Source organism: Saccopteryx leptura, chromosome 2, assembly GCF_036850995.1.
Source record: "Saccopteryx leptura isolate mSacLep1 chromosome 2, mSacLep1_pri_phased_curated, whole genome shotgun sequence".
Taxonomy (NCBI): domain Eukaryota; kingdom Metazoa; phylum Chordata; class Mammalia; order Chiroptera; family Emballonuridae; genus Saccopteryx; species Saccopteryx leptura.
In genome coordinates, this window is record NC_089504.1 from 181,408,834 (window position 1) to 181,414,833 (window position 6,000).

Consider the following 6,000-nt stretch of genomic DNA (forward strand, 5'->3'; position numbering starts at 1 on the left):
ACTTTTTTTTATTTTTATTTTTAAGTAAGAGGAGGGAAGATAGTGAGACTCTCACATGCATCCCAACTGGAATCCACTTAGCAACCCCTATCTGGTGCCGAAGCTGGAGTACAGAGCTATTTTTTTAGCGCCAGAGGCTGGTGTGCTCCAACAGAGCATCCTCAGTGCCCAGGGCCACACTAGAACCAATGTAGCCACTGGCTACGGGAGGGGAAAAGGGAGAGAAGGGGGAGAGGGAGAGGGAGAGGGAGAGAAATGGTTGCTTCTCCTACATGCCCTGACCAGGAATTGAACCTGGGACGTACATATGAGGAGCAGAAGCTCTATCCACTAAGCCACCAGCCAGGCCTATAGGTGACATTTTTAAAAGTAGCTTATTGAGATATAATTCACATTTCATACAATTTAGTCATTTAAAGTATATAATTCAAGGATCAGTATATGCACAGATAAGTCCATCCATCAACAGTCAATTGTACATTTTCATCACTTCAAGAAAAAATCCTGTATCTCTTAGCTATTATCCCTGTGTTCCATCCTACCCCTGCCCTAAGCAACCCCTAATCTATCGATACATACTTTCTGTTTCTAGACTATGTTTTCATATGGACTTTCATATGAATGTAATCACACAGTATGTAGCCTTTTGTGACTGAATTCTTGCCCTGGCATGTTTTCAAGGTTCATCCATGAGGTAGTGTGTGTCAGTGCTTCATTCCTGTTTATAGCCAAATACATCTCAAAAGATTAATATCACTGTATTAAAGAGTGTTTAAGAGTAACTTGGGCTTTAAGCCAGTGACCCTGTACTCAAGCTGGTGAGCCCATGCTCAAGCCGGATGAGCACACGCTCAAGTCAGCAATCTTGATGTTTCGAACCTATGACCTCAGTGTTCCAGGTCGACAGCCTATCCACTGCACCACCACCACTTAGGTGGGAATGTTATTATTTTCATTGCTTTTATAATTATCTCCATCACTAAAACACTACCTGGCATAGAGTAACAATTATTTGTTGAATGAACAAATAAATCTTTTTTAATCTCCTGATTTGAATTTCCAACTATGTAATGGACATTTTCACCTATATGTCTCAATGGAGCTTGAAATGTTTAACAAAAAAAAAAAAAAAATCACACAAGTCACATATATTTTAGCACCTCAAAACCAACACTTCCTAAACCTAATATATCATCTTTTTTTCCAGCCAAATACACTCCTTCTGACTTTCCTATTTCAGGTACTGATTCAGCATCCTCCAAGCAACCTGGATTTTAAATTTTAAATTCATTATTTTATTACTACTTTTCTTGACCCTCTCATTCAACCATATCAAAATCATCTATATTCTATCTCAACAATAACCATGCTAATTCAGGATCTCCCTATCCTCTTACCCACTCTACTACAATCACTTAACTGTTCTACCCATCTTCTTAAAAATCAAAAAATTCATCCAGTAGCTCCTCATAGCCAAATGCATTAACTAAAACTCAGCTTAGAGGTCGCTGCTTTCTAAGGACCAAACTTATTTCTTCTGCTTTATTTCCTTGTACTCCCCTAACAGAACCGTCCTTTCCAGATAACTTGCTTGCCTCCCTGCCTTTGTTCCTCCATCTATGGTACGAACGGAGCTCCCTCCGCTAGCATAATTTCACTTAATGAAATCCAGTCTGTACATAAAAACTCAAATACTACCTCCTTCATCTCTCCTGAGTCTCTTCATCCAAATTCTACCAAAATGATCCACCTGCAAAGAACTGCATTTGTTACTCTAAAAGTTTACCTATTAGAGTAGGTAATTCTTTGTTGCTGTTAAGCCTAATTCGGAGGGACCCAAAACATTGAAGACAGGAACAAGGTCCCTCGGTTACACATCAAAGCTTTATTGTCTAGCTTGGCCAACCCGTGGCTGAAGGAAAGCGCGCGCCGGCCCTTTGTTCTACTTAGTTTTTATAGTTTTGTAAGTGGGAAGTACAGAAGGAAAAATTGCAATTAGGAGCCCCTTACCACTATTGGTTATAGTCATATGTCCTTTAACATGATAGGACCATGTTCAATTTGCAAGCCATACATCCTTTTGGGGAAAACAAAATTTACAAGCCAACACAATGGTAGAAAGATGTCTCTTTACATATTAAAAGGCATTCCTATATTATCTAGTGTTCATCTGCTATCTCTCTGTCCAGAGTCACACGTGTTAACCAAACACATTTACATAGGAGAGGTAGTTTCGGTGGGGACAAATGCCCGCAAATGGCTCATTGCTATGAGAAAAGGTTTATTTTGGTTTTTCTCTCCCTGCACCTGGCTAGCCATTCACCCTTTTCCCCACAGGCATGGTGGAATGTCATCTATATTTTCCTCCCTTTTGCATTTACAATACAATGCCAAGGGCCATCCTGACTATGCCAATCACACAGTACAGAGACTATTCTCACAATTTCTCTGCACATCTTAACCCAAATCAACAAAATGTTTCTCAAGCCTCCCAAAATATTAATATTAATTCTGTAGTTTTTGGTACTTTACAACACCTGCGGGTGAAGTGGCTCAGTGGCTCCTCAGTTGCTACCGTTTCTCCCATGATAGTGCTTGTTCCTTGCAGGTAGAAACTGTGCCTTACTCATTACTGTATCTCCCCAAAGAACATTACCCTTGCTTATTGATAAGTTAATGGGTTTTGGCTATTTTATTTCTTCTGCTCTGCGATATCCTTTTTTTAGGTTTGTTTTTTATAGCTTGTCTACTTACAATTCATTTTGTTTAGCGCTTCAATATTTACTTTACACCCACAACAACTGTTAAGTATTTATTATCCCTTAATTCAACAAATAAGATTGAGGCTTAGACTAGCGTGGAATGAGGGAATACCACAACCCATCTCCAGGACGTCCTAATTCTGTACTCCTTTTCCACTTTCATTCCGTTCTCGCCTCCCTCATCGCTATAGCTCCCCAACGCTCCAGCTCCTCGGAAATCTTGCCCTTTGCATAGTCTAACTTTCCTCTTCTGACGCCCCGCATTTCAGGTTCACTACCACCTCCCCCGTTCGGCCTCCACAATTACTTCTCCGTCACCAGCGGTTTCCTTTCCAAGCCCCTAGCCCAGCCCCCTCTCCGGAAACCAGAAACTCTATACTCACGCCGCGCCAAAGCCAACCGGTCTCAGAACTCAACGGAAAAACAAAAGTTAAATCAGAGAGCCTCGCGGCGCCCTTGAACGTGCACGAATCCGTCCAATCGCCCACAAGTTAACATGGCCTTTGAATCGCGTGCCAGTAGAAAAGCTATTCACAGAGAGGCACGCTCGTTTCCCGCCCACCTTAGCTGGTGTCTTACCGAGCAAAGATCTCCGGGAAATGTAGTTTTATTTCTCCACACAGCTCTCTGGGCGGAAGTTGTAGCCAAGTACAACCCAACTCACACGGTGTGTTTGGGGTCAGAATGAAATAGTTCTGGGCACCCCTAGTTTATGCTTGCTAGACTACTTTGTTTTCATGAGAAATGATGCAGAACCGGGATTCATAGTCATGGAAAGATCACAGACTTATTGTGTGCTGTAATGTACAGGTTTAGCTCAAGGAGGTAAAGCTAAGAAGATGGTTTCTCCTCCATTGCCCTGGTGTCCTGAGCCAAGATCGGACCTGCGGTTCAATTTGTGTAGTAAGGAGATTATGTATATAAATGCAGACCGTATTTTCCTGAGAGATGTGAAAAATTGGCTTTCATAATATAAGCTAGGGCAAAACCCAATTGTAGTCTTACCTTTCTAGAAGAGCAAAGTGCCCCAGGAGTAGGGGGAAAGGAACCTTAGTCTCAGAGCTGCAGCTTCTATAATAGAAAAGCTGAAACTCTTCACTGGTAAAAGGCCTAAGGATGTTTCAAAAGAAAAATGCCATCTTCTCCTAAACCTGCCATTTTCTTTTTTGTGATTTTCTCTATTAGTTACATCAAGATCTTCCTAAACAACTTGGTTCAGTGCTTTTGTTTCTCTTGGCCCCTGTATATTTTTTTAAAGTCAGATCAAATCATGGTATTCTTTACACTGTTTCTCAAATATATATATCTTCCTATTTATTTCCACTCCAGGTCTCATTACTTTTACTTGAACTACTACCATAATTTCCTTTTCTCTTTAAACTTTGTTTTAATGTGTCTCAAAATTCTGTGATAGATTTTTCATTGTTTCCATTAAAAAGTACTGATTTTAAAAACTAATAACTTAAAAACTACCACACCAAAAAACCAGAAAACATTCTCCTTTCCTTCTGTAGGTTTTACAATACATTGTAATCATTAACCCGTCTTTTGCTATTAAATTTAAAAGTCCAGTTGAGACAAACAGTTCTGAGACTATTCTCTAGCACTGATTAAGACTAGGGTGACAGGTTTGGGGGGAAAATATTCATTTAGCCTCCTGAGCTTTCTGGGCACACTTGGTGACTTTGCCAGCTCTAGCTGCCTCCTTATCCACTGCTTTTAAGGACAGAAAAGCCTAAGGGCTGATTAAGTCAGTTTAAAATTTAATAAAGCCACAGCTACGCAACTCCTATTTAGCTTCCTGAAACTACTGGCAACACAAAGCCAGTGAGACAAGATATGTAAATAGCCAGGACAAACAGTCTGAAACTCCTCCTCACGCCCTCTCCCTTACCTGAGACAGGAGAAGCACCTGAGGCTACAAAGAAATCACATGCTATATGCGTGAACACTATAAAGGTATATATAAGACGCAAGAAAGCCAACTTCTGGGGAACTCGTGTCTTGATGCTTTTGGGGGCCACACTGCTGAGCCTCCAAATAAATCCTCTTCCTCCAGCATGTTGTCTGAGAGTTTTGTTGTCTTCCTGGAGTTCCTTCCTTTGTTCCTGCAATACTTTGATGACACCCATATCAACTGTCTCATATCACAAACAGCAAAATGGCACGGAGAATGAAAGTCAGAGAAGTTCTCAACACACATGCGCTTGCTAGGAACCATATCGATGATGGCAGCAGCATCATCAGATTTCAAAAACTTTAGGCTATAATCTAGATTCAGACCTAGTTTGTGGTGACATGGCTAAACACACTGTAAGGTATTTTCCGCCAAGGAAGAAAAAAGAACGTAGCCACCAAGTGTGGACGAGCAAAAGCTTTATTCAGAGCGCATCCAGGGCGAGGTTCTCTGGTCCACAGGACAGGGGCCAGGGCAGTCGTGCAGCTTCCCTCGCCCAGGGGGTAGTTTATAGCGTTGGTAGGGTGGTTGGGTTTATATGTCGTGGCGAAATTTAATTGGCTGACAGATTTTTTCAAAATGCTCCTGGGCCATTTCTTTTGGCAGTCATGGGTGTGGTTGGTTCAGCCAAAGTCTCCGGACCTGGTTCCTCATGTGACCTTCCCCCATTGCCAACCGACCTCACACACACCAAGAAGGTTGAAATTGTTGACAAATATGGGACCAGTTATGATACCTCCCTATGGACAAATAAGTTTGTAAAATTTGTACTTTTTGAGTTTGCTCACTTTGATTGTTAAAAAATGGCGCAGGGCTGCCACATGTGTGCTTGCCCTCAGAGCAAGGAAGTCGATTGCAAATTGTGGATTGCATTCCTGCTTGGGAGGAGCCATTGTTTTACTAATGTTTGCTGGAGGAGGGGCCTTTGTGGGCCAGTCAGTTTTGCAGGGAGAGCATAGAGAATGCAGAGTGCTGAAGAAAAAGGGAAGCGTTTTCCTTGTGTGTTTGCTCATTGGCTGGTGCGAGATTTATTTATTTATTTTTTTTATTTTTATTTTTCCAAAGCCAGAAATGGGGAGGCAGTCAGACAGACTCCCACATGCGCCTGACCGGGATCCACCTGGCACGCCCACCGGGGGGGGGGGGGGTCGCTCTGTTGCAACCAGAGCCACTCTAGCACCTGAGACAGAGGCCACAGAGCCATCCTCAGCGCCCGGGCCAACTTTGCTCCAATGGAGCCTCGGCTGCGGGAGGGGAAGAGAGAGACAGAGAGGAAGGAGA

The 6,000-nt window shown here is 42.3% G+C and overlaps 1 protein-coding gene across 2 annotated transcripts in view; it reads right to left on the reverse strand.

Moving 5' to 3' along the window:
• Window positions 1-3,213, reverse strand: part of CCDC77 (coiled-coil domain containing 77) — a 42,617-nt gene extending 39,404 nt beyond the window's left edge. For both annotated transcript variants that reach the window (XM_066365847.1, XM_066365846.1), the window contains exon 1: window positions 3,146-3,213. The gene's annotated coding sequence lies outside the window, so the exon portion shown is untranslated. The remainder of the gene's footprint in view (window positions 1-3,145) is intronic.
• Window positions 3,214-6,000: the final 2,787 nt, after the last annotated feature.